The sequence below is a fragment of the Thermobia domestica genome, chromosome 8 (assembly GCF_964235325.1).
Source record: "Thermobia domestica chromosome 8, izTheDome1.hap1.1, whole genome shotgun sequence".
Classification (NCBI taxonomy): Eukaryota; Metazoa; Arthropoda; class Insecta; order Zygentoma; family Lepismatidae; genus Thermobia; species Thermobia domestica.
Window position 1 is genome coordinate 79,514,366 of NC_137461.1, and position 15,493 is coordinate 79,529,858.

General features: G+C 35.7%; 1 protein-coding gene across 9 annotated transcripts in view; it reads right to left on the reverse strand.

The window, feature by feature from the left end:
* Positions 1–15,493, reverse strand: part of ct (homeobox protein, cut) — a 219,367-nt gene that overhangs the window by 66,208 nt on the left and 137,666 nt on the right. The window lies entirely within an intron of this gene.

Genomic DNA, 15,493 nt, shown 5'->3' on the forward strand with positions numbered 1-15,493 from the left:
ATGGGGAAGAACAAAGTACGAGGGGTAGAAAAACAGCAAAAGAGGGAGGGAAATTATGGTGTTTGCGGGAAAATCTTCCAAAATGGGAACAGATTTCAAACGTCATTCCTCTCCCTTCCTCACACAGTTTTTTTTTCCTTATCGCTTTCTCTGTCGTTTGCCACCGGACATTTTCTTTCGCTTCTGCTCTGTCTGTATCCCCAGCATTTATTTTTGCTCTCCTCTCCCTCTCTTTCTCATCTATAGTTTTAACCCTTCCTTTCCCCCAACAGACGCCACGCGATTTTCTTTTCCTTTTTATTTGAAAATCCTCCCCCTTATACCCCTATCCACTGATTTTAGTACTACTAGTAAGCTAGCGTGTTTCGTTCATTCCTCCATCTCAAAACGACAGACACCCCCTTCCTCCTCTCATTCTGAACCCCAACCCAATCAATACGGAGTTAGCAGGATCTGTCTAATTGTCAGAAGCAAAGGCCCGAGCGGAATGGAGACTTAATCACCCTCGGGCTCCGATAATCAATAATTATTCTCAAACAAAAGAGATACGACGGCAGGGAACAACGAAGTAAGAGCGGGGAACAGAATCCGCGGGGCTTGGGAGTGACAGGGGAGAGAAAAGGACGCTTTTGCATATGGGTACAATTCTTTTACACCTTAATGTTATATGTTGTTTGTTTATACTTTAAGATACACAATATGGGATACGCATATATTACGTAAGATATGCAATCTTACAAGCCTTGTAAAATAGTTCCTACGAACTATAGGCCACATTTCGTAACGCTTTGCAATGATCGGAATAGCAGTTATAACGACTGTTTTCCAATTTTTTGCGTTGCATTGCTGTAAGCAGAAATTTGCCAAGACTGGTACAGAATGATCCTTTATATCTACGAGTACATTTGGTTGGTTGATGGTTGGCATGACTGGGAATTGAAAAAAATAATAAAGTTAAAAAAATATGTTGGCCCGATGTAGCTTAAAGTACATGTTGTCCCATTGTCGTCATTTATCCAACACTTTCGATCTCGAATTTCCTACTCGCAATTTGAAATTATTTCATAGCGGCTACTTAAGTCACTGAGTTTGTTGGAAAACGATCGGTAAAGGGGCTAACTACAATGTTGGGTCAATATTGGCAGTTGATTAGCCTACAATTTCCCACTGTTGGGCCCACGTTGGCAATTGATTAGCCTACGATTTCCCACTATTGAGCCTACTGTATGCCATTAAGCTTACTGAAAAATGATGAGTAAAGAGGCCAACTACAACGTTGGGCCAAAATTGGCAGTTGATTAGCCTACCATTTCCCACTGTTATGTCTACTGTATGTCATTCAGTTTGTTGGAAAATGGTTGATGAAGAGGCCAACGTTGGCAGTTAATTAGCCTACCGTTTCCCACTGTTAAACCTAGTGTATTTTCTAGTTACAAAAAGATTATATAAAATAAAATATTTATTTATTCAGCATAATGTAGTTGATGTCTTACATGACAAAGGGCATGGGAAATTATATGAGTTAGTGAAATGAAAGTAGTGAGAGAAAACCGAAAAAAAAATGCCCATGAACAAACTACTGCCCCCATTGAGTGGAACTGATTGATTGATTTTTAGTCCTTTGTCAAGGATGAGACCTACTCTTTATAAAGTAGGATCTCAAATCACTGAAACGCGTTTGATGCTCTACCACCGGGGATCAAACCCGGCGCTTCTTTCACCAAAGACATGCACGCTAACCGTTTCACCAGTGAAGAGAGATTGCGTGGGATACGACCAGGAGCTATTCTAACCGTAATCTACGCTCTACCACTAAAATCCCGTAGTCTTTTTTTAAAAATATAAAATAGATAAATCAACAATTTTTTAAAAAAATCTGTTAGTTCGCCTGAAGATATATGTCCTAGGTTTCTGTTCTACTTGATCTTGTGAACTTGTAATAGAAATTAAATGACCGTATTATTCTTATATACATATAGAGAGACTCTATGTACTGTACGTTACACATTACTTTGTTTCCCATGTCAATATTCTCGCTAAGTACATAATTAATTCTTTGCTGTCATCATACAATACAGTACTCCTGTAGCCAAATCCATTTCTGAACTGTTATTATAAATCACATATTGCAAACAGAAGAATCAATACGGGAATTACAAATGCATATTTGCTAAGCAAATACAGGGTTTCCCGAAAACTTTCATCCGATTTCAAAGTATTATAATCATATTCGCATAAATTCCATAGTATCGCATATATTATGTTTACACAGATCATCTGATTTCAAGGATCCAATTAAAACAGCAATTCCCGTTCTTTATATAAGCCCAGTGTTGTGTGAAGACTTAAAAAGAACATTATTTGCCTGTGGATATATTAAGATACGTAGGCCCTACTTAAAAAAAAAAAAAAATGCAATATTCTGTCCCTTCGAAACCTTTCTTGTTAAACTTCTGTATAAAAATAATTCAGTGATGTCCATGCTTTTATAAGTTGCTCCCACCTTTAGTTGGATGGTTGAGTATGAAAACAAAAAATATTGTTTTAACCTTACGGGTAGTTTAACTTTATCACATTTTTCAGCCGTGGCGTACGCAGAGAATTGTTTAACTGAAGAAGGGGGAGGGGGTTAAGCACTCAACTTCATTTCCTTTCTGAATTTTCTGTATATATATATTAAAGGTTTAAACCATGGCGTAACAGGCCATTTGAGGGCTTGAGCCACTCCAACACCATCTGTCAGCAATCAGCTTAATTACGTCCAGCCTAGTGACGTAGCCGTCACATCTTTCATTCACGTGACTCCCTAGTTTGCCTCACGACGCTGAATGGACGCCGAAAATTGGGAAGCACCGGCCAGGAATCAAACCCAGGACCACGTGGACGTGAGTCGAACGCTCTAAGTAAAGGTTTATTTTTCGATAATATCTTGTTCATGGGGGGGGGGAATTCTGACACCTTCCTTGCGTACGCCACTGCTTTTCAGTATCAAGACTATATGATATGGAAGGTATTGCTTACGTACTGCATTCCCCACCGGAAATCGAACCCGGACTACATGCACAAAAAATTACCCTCTTAGCCACGAAAGGGTGCTTACGAATAGTGTTTCGAATACAAATAATTGTCAACAATGGTGTATGCAGAATTTCATCAAAAGGGATTCAAATACTCAATCTTACATCGTTTGAGGACAAGCATGATTTTTCCATATATATCTTAATATGTTAAATGTTTATTTTTCCATGATATCTTGAAGTCCATTGCGTACGGCACTGATTATCAACACAATAAAAGGTCATACCCATTTCTACGCTTATTCGGAAAACACTGGAAGAAAAAAACTAGGAAATCAGTTTCTGAAAGCCTCAAATCCACTGGAATTCCTAAAGCTTCCTAAACGTAGATTCCTACAGATCCTACTTTCAGGTGAAAGTAGAGAGACTTTAATTCCGAGATAATATTACAGTTCCTTTGAACATGACTGTGCAGTGCACATTAAACTTTCTTTTTTTAAATTTTGGTTCTCCACCTTTCAATCGTTAGGTTTCTCATTAAGAAAGCACATTGATAAACGATAATGATATGCATATACTCATTCATAACTATAGTTCGGTTTCAACGTAGTGCAAAGTAACTTTTTTCTAGTGCATACTAAATTCTTTCGGAACACACCAATTTTAAAAGTGAAGAAAACAATTGAATGTATTGAGTTGGGTGTTTCTGCATGAGTCATATTAGAATCGCTTGGTAGTTACCAATCAATACCTTTGGTGTTGTGAGCTATCAATACAATTCACCACTTTCGCATGTTCTGCCATTGCGTTCGCTTCTTACGCACGCACTTGCCCCCTCCCTTTATACAGTTATTCATCCTCTCTCTCTCTCTCTCTGTTCCCTCTCCCTCCCTCAGTATTATGGCCCTTCGCGTCGCTTTTATTAATTATTACTCGTCTTTCTATTCTCCTACCCCTTGTCTCTCTCTCCTTCGTTTGCATTTCCTTCGTATATATATGATCGATATTTTAATGCCTCTGGGGATAAATCACTATCGATTGCTTTTGTTATCGATTTATCTAAAAAAAAGACCAACGACCAGTCATTGCGTTTCCTCTTAGCTCAATTTATCTCTCTCTCTCTCTCTTTTCTCTTCCTCTCTCTCTCTCTCTCTCTTTGCGTCTATTTCGCTCCTTCCTCCATCCAAAGTAGACACACACATACATACTCAGCTAATATGTACGATAGCATATAATCATTTTCCTTATGTAAACATTTTACATTATAATACATTTACTTATTTGTATGAAGGAAGCTACTGTTTACTAATTGACTTTTTTTTAATAGTTTACGTACTATATTTCAGTTAACTGAGAAACTCCCGAAAAAGTATCATGTGTGATCCCACCCTAAGCTACAGACACCATCTCATGTACTCAGTGGTGATTCAGTGGTTATCGTTCTCGCCTTTCAAGTAGGAGACACGGGTTTGGTTTCCGGTAGGAGCTTATGTGATTTAGATCTCCAGTAAGATATGGGTTTACGTGTGTAATTGTAGCCTCAGTGCTAAAAAGAGGACTTCATATGTTAAACAAAAACTATGATTTAGTCTCAGAAGAAAAAGAAATGTTTAACTTATCTCACAAAAGAAAAGAAATGTTAGAGCTTATCTTATACAAGAAAAGAAATGTTAAATTTATCTCACACAAGAAAAGAAATGTTATATTTATCTCACACAAGAAATCTTACACTTATCTCACAAAAGAAAAGAAACGTTAAACTTATCTCAGAACAATAAAGAAATGTATCTTAGAAAAGAGATGTTAAACTCATGTCCAACTAACGAAAAATAACTCGGGTTCTGTCTTGATTCAGGTTTTCTTCCATTTACAGTTAAACTTTTCTAAGTTACCCACGGTTAGTTTCGGAGAAAATTATCCTGTTTGTATAAGGGACTAATTTAGCAACAGATTACATAGATAACAACAAATTACGGCCAAATTAAACTACACAGATGACCAATTCAGCATATCTTTAGTATATTTTATACACATTATTACTTTTAAAATTTGAAAAATTGAGATAATGGTCTACTGATAATTTAATAAATATTGAATTTCTCGACATTCTAAAGCGTCAGTTTGATTTTTGTTCTTTCCAGAGTGTAAGATTCGACTGAAATTATCGCTAAATTTGGCATAACTTCTTGCTCTCTTCTTAAAGAAAATTTACAAGAAACAAAAGATAGCTAATAGAAGTCAAGTTAGCTAATGATATGGTTAGTTTGATTGGCATATGATACTTCTGTCAGCAGAAAGTATGATTTCCACGTATTGACTCCTTTCTTTTCCCCACCTAAAACAAAAAAGTTCTGTTAACTTTGACGACAATTTTCACTGATCGTAACCCACTATAATAAATCATAAAAAATCATAACGGCTTGGCCCGAAGTAGTTCTGATTTCGACTCCTTATATGGTCCACTTTCTTTTCTAACCAATACTAAACGCTTCAAACTTCTACTAGAGTTCCACGAATACCTTAGCTCGAAGCAAACCCACTTTCTATAGAGCCATTCAAAAATATAGAAGTGAAAAGCGAAAAGAAATATACACTGCGGATTGGTTTATCCCTTTAATGTTAGGATGCACTGCAGAGGATTTGTGCGCTTGGCCGAAGTTGAGGCACTGGGGGAGGGCGGGAAATCTTCAACGCAACTCAGAAAATGGAGGCCATCATATTTGAGAGGGAGATAGAAAAGTTGAGTTACCATTGTATTATGGAGGAAAGAGGGTAACTCCCTCGATGCCATACTATGTTGCTGGAAGTTAAGGTTTGCCTGCTTGCAAGGCGCCCAAAAGCCCTGGATTCGAAGCTATTGTTAAGTCCGAAGAAAGGAAAAGTGGTGTTCCTATTTTTTTTCTATCATTCGTTGTTCTTGTTGCTTCCCTCCCTATACCCTTTCCCCTTTTGCACGTGTTAGAACAAGAAAAGGATATGACCAAACAATGTACTCAAACTATAAATTAACCTGAGCAAAAGCCTTCAAGGCCACAAACCATTTGGATCATGGGACTTTTTTTTTAATGATGCTTTGATATCAAAAGCTGTAGTATTAAGACCACAGTTGTGCCCTGAATCCTGTAGGAAGTACTTTTTTTATTATTTAACGGTCTTCTTTATGTATTTTGGTGGATTTTCTAGTTCCATCCTTTTCATTCTATTGCTCCCCCTTTCCACAAAAATTTGCAAACAGAGAAAGGATCGTTGTTGTCATGTACAATACTATATATATGTAACTTTAAAAGCAGGGGCAATTGAATGCAAGCGACACTAACAACCAAACACCCAAATTATACTCATTTCATGTAAAACATTCTTTTAATAACTATTTTCATTTTCATGTATAGCCTAGACAAGGCTTACATGTGCATTAAGTTTCTTACCTGTGGAATCAAAAAATTAAGTTCTGTATGTACTGTATAGTATTAAGCTTTTAAAGCCATGTAAATCCCCACCTTTTCAACACTTTACACAGAGAAACAAAATAAATGAGGTTCAAAAACAATGCGTTGTTCTTCATTGAGACAATAACATTAAGAATTCTCTACATACTTCAGTGTACAGTTCTAAGTGTTTGAATTTTAACACAGTAGTATCCAACTTCTTGAAGTACAATAAAAATGTAATAATTGCGGAATTAGTATTTTCATTATTATTTTTTTTAAGATACAAAAGTCGTATAGTGTGTTAAGTTACAAAATTGTAATTAATTAATAACTATAGTTACAACGTATGTTTCTTTCTTTTACTTTATCACAATACGATTCTGCTCTTGTAGCTATTGTTGAAAAACTTCCAAAAGTGTGTTAGTTATTTGTAGTTTGGAAAGTAGAGGAGGAAATTGCCTGACGCATCTAGTTTTCCGTAGTATACGTCGGTTTCTCTTTCATAGAAAGAGAATTTTTCTACTATATTTTCAAATAAAAAAAAAAAAAAAAATTGGAAACTGTTCATCACATTTCATTAACAAACTTCTACTCCCCTTCCCTCAAAATAATCTTTCTCAAGTGACAAATAACATGCTAGTTCTAACCGAGAATCGAATTCGGTAATAAGCAAATAAGGCTTCCTTACATTTTCAGCTAGAGCCTTTGTTGCACTAGCAGAATGCCCTTCGTCGCAAGGAAAAAACAAGATTTATAGGAAATATTTATCAAAATGAAAGATATATATTCATTCTGGTTTCAAAATATTTGTTGACAGGCGCGCACTCAGATATCTTGTTGGATGAGGTCCAAACTTTACAGGATGGAGGTTAAATACTACAAGCCACAAGCCGTCTACGTAGTATTGAACAGGTATTATTCTGCATCTAAAAGTAATAAGTAATTGTAAAATACTTCTACCTATATTTTCAGAAAAATGATAGGACTAGATTATATAAGTTCTTATACTAGTTTTTATAAGAGAAAGAGTACAGATGAAGTGTAAGATCAAATTTTCATGCTACATCAGTCATTTTCCTGTTAAACATGTATAGCTTTATTGAGAAAGTGTACAAACGTATGTTGAGTTAGGAAGTTTTGGTAGGTTTTGGACTCAGTGGATCACCCCCCTTCCCCCCGTGGGTTACCCCCTGTTTGTTGATCCAAGTTCGATTTCAGTGGAGCTAAGCAAATGCTCACCTCGTTCAAAAGGAAGGAAGGCATTTACAAAGAAAGAGAGAAAAATAATAAATTTACTACGTATGGAAAAAATAAATGTATCGGAACAGATATGGAAAATAGGAGAGAAAAATTAAAGGAAACGTTGTGAAACGTATCTATACATAAGACAAGAAAAAGAGACAGCTTTCGTAAGTGTTTACTATCTTGCCTATGATACTTGTAAATAATATTCTGATAAAACAGGCAAACACATCCATTATGAACGATTCGCGAATTTACAGCAGTAAACTAATATCTTGGTTTATTTTCTTTGGTGTTCCTCGTATATTGTACTTGGAGCGAGCTACCACCAGTTAAAACTTAACTGCAAAGAGTGTTAAAAGCGCGCACACACATAGACAATGAAATGTAGGTAGTAAATACCTTTGACCTCATTACATGCGTGATTTCATTTGACTAATGCGAAGTTGTCAACATTAAATTGAACTTACCTAAAGCACTATGTTAAGTACACAATACTTTATGTGTCTTATGCTTTCTTTACTACCTATGGAGATAAAACTTAGTTTTTTCTGGATCTAGATTTTATTGCTACAATGTCTTCTTGCATTAAGTGCATAAGCTGTTCAACGTTGTAAAAAAAAATGAAATATATTGTAGTTCAAAGTTTTGTAATGTAAACCGCAATATATATGAAAGATATTCTGTGATTTACTATGGTATAAAAGAACAATTGCCAAGAGAAGGCAGAATGGATCAGAGGAGTCGAAAATACTATCGGAATTAAAATAGGTCTTTGACGCAACTTAACGCAATATAAGCCTATGTGAATAATGCTCGCAATAAAATATCTATTCGGTGAGCTTTTTTTCCTTTTGTTTGTTTGTTTGTTATATATTTTGCCTCTTTGTCTTTTAACGATTGCGTAATATGATGCCGAACGGCTGCATCGTTTGCGTAACGTTGACAGGAATATTGTTCCTGCTGTTTCGAAGGGTATTAGGCCTGTCGCCAGACTGCAGTTGCGCCTTCCTTCTTCTACAACACACTATAAAGCAATACCGATAAATAAATACCTGCTGTTTGTACTGAAGAAGATAGTTGTATGTGTTCGAAACTTTACAGTTTAGCATTGTCGTTTTCGGCAAGATTCTTTCTCTACTGTTATCAATTTCCGGGTTTTAAGATACAGCCGGTAAATAAATAGTTGTAACGAAATATGTATTTATGGTCGAGAAGATCAAAGCAATTTTTATGTGTAGGTATCATCATTATAATCACACAAAACACTGGAATACGAAGCCGTGGTAGTGTCGTCGGTAAGGTGTCTGCCCATCTACTAAGGAGTCCAGGTTGGATTCCTGGTGCGGTCGGAAAATTTTTCTCGTTCTATCCTCAGTTCAAAACGACTTCAATACTTAAACTCTTTATAATGGGTATACATGACTGATGGTCAGGCGCGCACCCAGAAACTTTTGCTAGGAGGAGTCCAAGCTTTTTTTTTGGGGGGGAAGGGGGAGATCCAATACTTCAAGCTACTACTTCTATGTAATATTGAACAGGTATTATTCTGCAGTTGAAAAGCCGATAAGTTATTGTAAAATACTTCCACCTATATTTTGAGGAAAAAAAATGATAGAACTAGATTGTTTTTATAAGAGACACTTCAGATGAAGCGTAAACTCAAATTTTCATGCTATATCAATCATTTCCTTGTTACACAAGTATAGTTTTATTGACAAAGTGTACAAATATATGTTCCGTTAGGGAGTATTTTTTTTTTTTTGGGGGGGGGGTCCGGATCTGGTGGACCCTTCTTCTGTGGGTGCGCCTCTGGTATGGTGATGACTAAATTTTCAATGAGCCCCTTCGGCCTCATGGCATGTCCCGAAAGGTTTACTACGTTTATTAACTACCACTATCGACCTCACAAGGGTAGCATATTTCGTAATTTCCTACAATCATGTACGGTAGTTACAATATTGAACTGGTAAATATAGAATATATGAGTTACTATTGCTTATCAGATCACATTTTCGGATCCAATTTTGTTCCTCCATTACAAGTATTTTGTAATTACATGTAGCACGCAATACCGATAGAAACAAATACAGGAAACTTTGATATAAGTCAACTGGTAAAAATATATATAGGAAAATTTTGGTATAACAAATTAAGAAAGAATCAATAAAGATATGAAGAATAAAACGGCAATAGAAGTAAATGTTTACCGAAGGTTCGTTCCCGGTAAAGAATGCATTTAAACAATAACTCGTACACGAATGAGTATAATTATTTCAACGTATATATATAAGGAACATGTAAAATATCCACTGAACATGCCAAACATCAACACAGCAGAGGTGCATAATTCCTCTGACTATGCTTTCAAAACCATTTTTTTGGCAGTTTTATTGTATCTTATTCTACTGAAAAAAAAAATAAATAAACATCAAATTTTTGTTAGGAGACAATCAAAATGGAATGGGTCAAAAGGAAATTAAACATATGGTAAATATACAAGTATCATGATATCCGTTATAGCCACAGAGGGAATATAGTTTGTATAGGCAATATCTATTGACGACATCTCTTTTTCGAAGGAAATTGTCACCACTTCGTGTGTTAAAAGTCTTCTCACCTGGAGCTCTCCGCATCGACACCATCTTAACATTAAGTTGTTCTACAAGAATATTAGAACACCTGCTCTCCCCATTAGCTTCTCCTTCCACTTGAATTTCCCCCTTCCTCCCCCTTAGTTTGCTTTATTTTGCTGGGGTGGTTAATATGCTCGGGGCCAAAAAGGTTAAGCAAGACTCCAATATGTCTATTCCCTTAGGGATCACCCATATAATATTATATATATATATATACTAATAATATGCACCTCATGTCATTTGTATCAATATATTCATGTGTATACCCGAAAACACAACTGCATACATTTTACTCATTTCGACTTGTGGTTTCTGGGTCTATAATGATATAAAGATAAGTTCTTCAATTAATTTTATTATTCTTTTTCTCTTTTTAACCTTTTGACGAAAACAGGTGCACTTTTTTTTTCGCTGCAAAGCAGACCGTAGGAAGTCTTGTGTATACAGCCCCTGCGGCTAGCTCGCGGGCACACACTGTTCCACTTTTGCCTTCAGCGCAAACATCAAGTTGTTCCTCAGCGCTTGAGGTGCACGCTTTTTTTTTTTCTACACTGTCGGCTTTCTCTGTCAGTCAATTGCCATGTACTAATCGGAGTGTTTTGTCATGCATTGTTTAATGGCTGGAATTTATACTGTGATATCAAAGTTTTATACCAAATTTGGTGTTGTATAGTATTTCTTCCCTGACTTTTTAGGCCATATAAAAGAAGTCTTTGAGTGACTGATCAACCCCTAGACCAAACTCTTAAAGCTAGAAACTTGAAATTTGGACAGTATTATAGAACCTGCAATGTAAGGTACCACTAAGGAAGGATTTTTGGAAATTTTATTTGGAAAAAGAGGATAATAGAGGTTACTATTGTTATACGGCGTCCATATTTCGAAATTCTTAATCTTAAAGGCATCAAAATTGGTATTTACACTTTTCCCTTTTTATTTTTTTTATTTTACCAAACATAAGTATGAATCACTTATACTAACAGTACCAGGACACGATTATTCAACTCACATTTAGAATTGACTTATACCAATTAGCCGGAGGTGGAGCATGATACATAGATCTCCAATTTTGACTAATCTCATTTTGGCCAATTTCTAATTTATAATGTTTCTCCCGCGCAGTCTAGAATTAAACACGTGTTTCATGTTTTTCTTATGTTTGACCTAGAAGTTTTTCCCCCTCCTGAAGATGGATTTAGAGCGGTTCCTGAAAAGTTCTGGAAGTTCAGAAGTTCTTAAAAACAAAAAATTTAGAATAGGTCGATATTAGACACTACTTCCATAATTATTTATTTTAAGTGCGAATTTAACTCTTAAGTGTGAAACCTAAGTTGGGAACTTTAGTTCTAGAAATAAATGTCCAATTTAAGCAGTAGAAAATGACTACACATGATTTCACAATGTTTGGCTAAAGGAAGGAGGAAATTAAGAGAGATGAATTTGAAAAAGTTTGGCGTTTCGATGCAAAATAAATGGGAAAAAGTCTTATAAAAATCTACTAATACTTTAGTGCATCAAATCAATCTTATACTGCATGTTTTCTTGTGTGTGTCTGTGTGTGTGTGTGTATGTTTATTTATGTCTATAGAAAAATAGTTTTCTAAGCATGACATTTCCACGAAATCATTTCATAAAGTGATTCTTCGATTTAGAAACTAGTTTTCAATAGTGTATAATAAATATTGTATACACTTGAAACGTAAAGGCACATACAGTTATATATATATACATGCATACTGTATATTCCTTCTTAAGTGTATATTAATGTACAAATGAAGTATGGGATTTTTTGCTGAATGAAACTGAAATATGGAAGATGAGGGTCAGAAAGAGTGTCTGGAGAAACTGGAATCCAGGGGGATCAACAAAGGTATTATAAGTAGTGTTGACATAACATGAGTCCTCTTCGTCTGATGACCCCACCGTGCAAGTTTTCTTCCTTCATGACTCCAGACCACAACTTTTGCGTGTTAACATCAATCTTCCTCTCTCCTACTTTGGCCCCTTTGGCCCCGTTTCATCCTTAAAACCCCTTCTATCCTTCACATCAGTATAACTATACACCAACCATCAAAGAATATCCACGCACCTGTTGTTGGAACATTAGCTTCCTACAGGCAGTGGAACATGGATATTATAAGTAGTACGGTGCACGCAATCGCGTAAGTGTATTTATACATACAAAAATACACCGCGAAACTGGCCAGTTCTTCTTCCCCCCCTTTTTTTTTAAAGATTGTTTTCCTTACATTGTGGCATTTTCTATCAATGGAATTAACCGCTTTTTCTCCATTCAAGCCGTTGACTTGCTGATGATATGTTTTCAAACACAGGAGAAACATCATTACAAAAAAAAAAAATCTTCCGCTGTCCTCTCCGAAACCGCAACTTTTTCAAATACAAAAGCAATTCTACAAAGAAACCTCCAGTAATTGTGGAAAATTATTTTCTCCCAAAGAAAAGAAATCTCTTCAAAGACTATTGTCTATATAAAGAAGTACAAAAGGACACTGGTGAAACCTTTTATTTGCACCCAGCATTACACACAGGTGGCTGGTTGCGACTACAGTAAATATGTCTGCAGTAAATTACGGGATCAATATGTTAATACAAAATGACAGGTGTAAAATTAAAAGAAGAAAGTTCTAGTAATACCTATATAATGACTTAGTATTTTTATTCCCGACGGGGTAAACTCCGACTATATCCACTGATTTAAACATCTTTCCTTAAACTGGTAAAGTATGGATCGCACATAAGATCTTATAACTGTTATCCATATTTCCAAATTGGGGTTAACTACAGTACAACCAATTAGGCTTAGCAACTGATTTAACTTATAGTCACATGTGTAACCATGTGTTATTTCATAAACTGCCGCAACAGGGGTGGCCAACTTAAAATGATTCGACCTCTGATATGCAATCATGTACATGGTCTTTGCGGAAGCCAATACTTTACCATGCTTTCTTTTCTGCACAGTACTTCCATATTGGCTCATTGTCTTCTTTGTTCCACCAATTATCCTCTCATATTGTTTGGTCAAATGAAACAAAAGTTATAAAATTGACCAAGTTAACAGAGCTGAGTCTTCTCCATGCAACACACTCTTCCACCTATTTCTTAGAACAAAATCATAGACCAAATGTCACCTTTGTGACATTGCCTGTTAAGTCCATCTATTGAAATGCAATACTTAAATCTTATTCTATATTTAAAAAAAAAAAAAAACTCGTTAAATGTACACAATTTACATAATCTAACCTAACCTACCGTTATCAAACCAAGTTGGTAGGGGGAAAAATCAACATGGAAAATTTATGTGAGATTCAAAAGAGCCACCAATTTTACTGAATTCTATCGTCGTTTCAGTAGCTTTTATCATAATTCATCATTTAGTCCAGACAATAGAGAGAACGTTAAATGAAAGACAGTTTCAATATTTGCTTCGTTTGGTATGAGAAACAAGATCCACAGAAACATCTAACAAGAAGACTGCCTCTTCTAGCAGCACACAGGCTCTTGGTTGTCTAAAGACCGCTAATTACAAATATAAAAATACGTTGGCCCAACTACTTTAACGTATATTGTGTTCAACCAATCATTTACTGTAATTTATTTCGCATTCCTAATAATAAATGTTACTTCTTTCGTGGTAAGATTTCGTTGGGAATTAAGTTGGTTAGCAAAGCGACCAACTATAACGATTAAGACCAACGTTGATAGTTGGTTAGACCGCCATTCCCTACTGTTAGGCCTACTGTCTGTGCTACTAGGGTCTGAAAACTGCACTCGGAGCCTGAGCAAACAAGCAATTAAGCCTATATGTATATCGCAAAAGAGTTAAGCCTTATACTACATCACAATTCACGCATATCATAAACCAAAAAGATAAATACATAAAGCAATCTATAAGTATGGTAGACGCATTTCAAGTAAGCCCCTCGAGAAAGAGAAAGCCTATACAACAATAATGAGTATCATTTCGTTTTTTTTTTTTTTTTTTTTTTAACTTAATAAACCAAATATCCATTCACGCATGGGTAGCTAACACCAATGACATTAGAACAACAAAAATTCATCGAAAAAAAAGGTAATAATAAATCGTCAGAGAAAACCAATTTACTTCACAATTTGTCGTAACCTACTCGAACTAAACAAATCAAAGGAGGAAGGAAGGAGGGGAGGTTAAAAAACGAAGAAAAAAGGTAGTATACGCCAATTTCCATAGTTTGTGGGCCGAGACAATATATATTCGTGTACCAATGACGTAAGTGGAAGGTAATGCGAAAATAAAGAAGAAGAAAAAATATTCCACTACGAAAACACTAGAAAGCTATCGGCAAGATATTAGGATGGAAAAATGATTTAAAGAATTGAAAAAAAAAAATGTAGCTAGCACCAGAGTTGCCATTTTGACCTTGTGGTACTTAAATCACTAACACAAACACATTCCGTTTCCGATTATGACCAATGCTGCGAAGAGAGAGAGAGAGCATCCGCAACATTTTCGCTTGATAGACAAAAGACTATCGCTCTCCTTTTTTAAAAATAACAATGTTACGGCTGTCAATTGTTTAGGCTTACGTACGTGCTTGTCTGAATGGATCAGAGGGAAGGTTAAAAACTAAGTTGAAAGAACAGCTGTTTATGTTTGTGTGTATATATATGTGTGTGTATGTGTGATTCACAGAATCGTGTCGTCAGCGTAAAAAAAAAAGCTAAAAGGAATTGAGTCAGGCAACACAACATTTAAAAGTAACTAACATAACTTAATATGCATAAAAAGTGAAGTGAGTTTTGAAAGGCAAGCAGAAACATTTAAGAGGAAGGGGTTCGATTTTCTATGAAACTGATACGAAGGAAAACTTAAAACTATTTTTGGACGACCATCTCATCGATGGAAAAATCTTGTTCCAAGCGCATTCGTCACACACTGCTCTTTCAGTATTGACTCAGGGGGAAATAAGTAGCAGTCACACATAATCACAGTGACTTCTTCGACTTTCCCAGATACCGATTTAGATTCAGCATGTTAATACCGTTGAATAATCAACAAGAGGAGGGTTACATTAAACGGGGGGGGGGAAATATGATTACTAAGAACCGTAAAGGAATTGTGTACGATATTAAATACCTGAACACTGACTAATCATACGGATAACAGAAT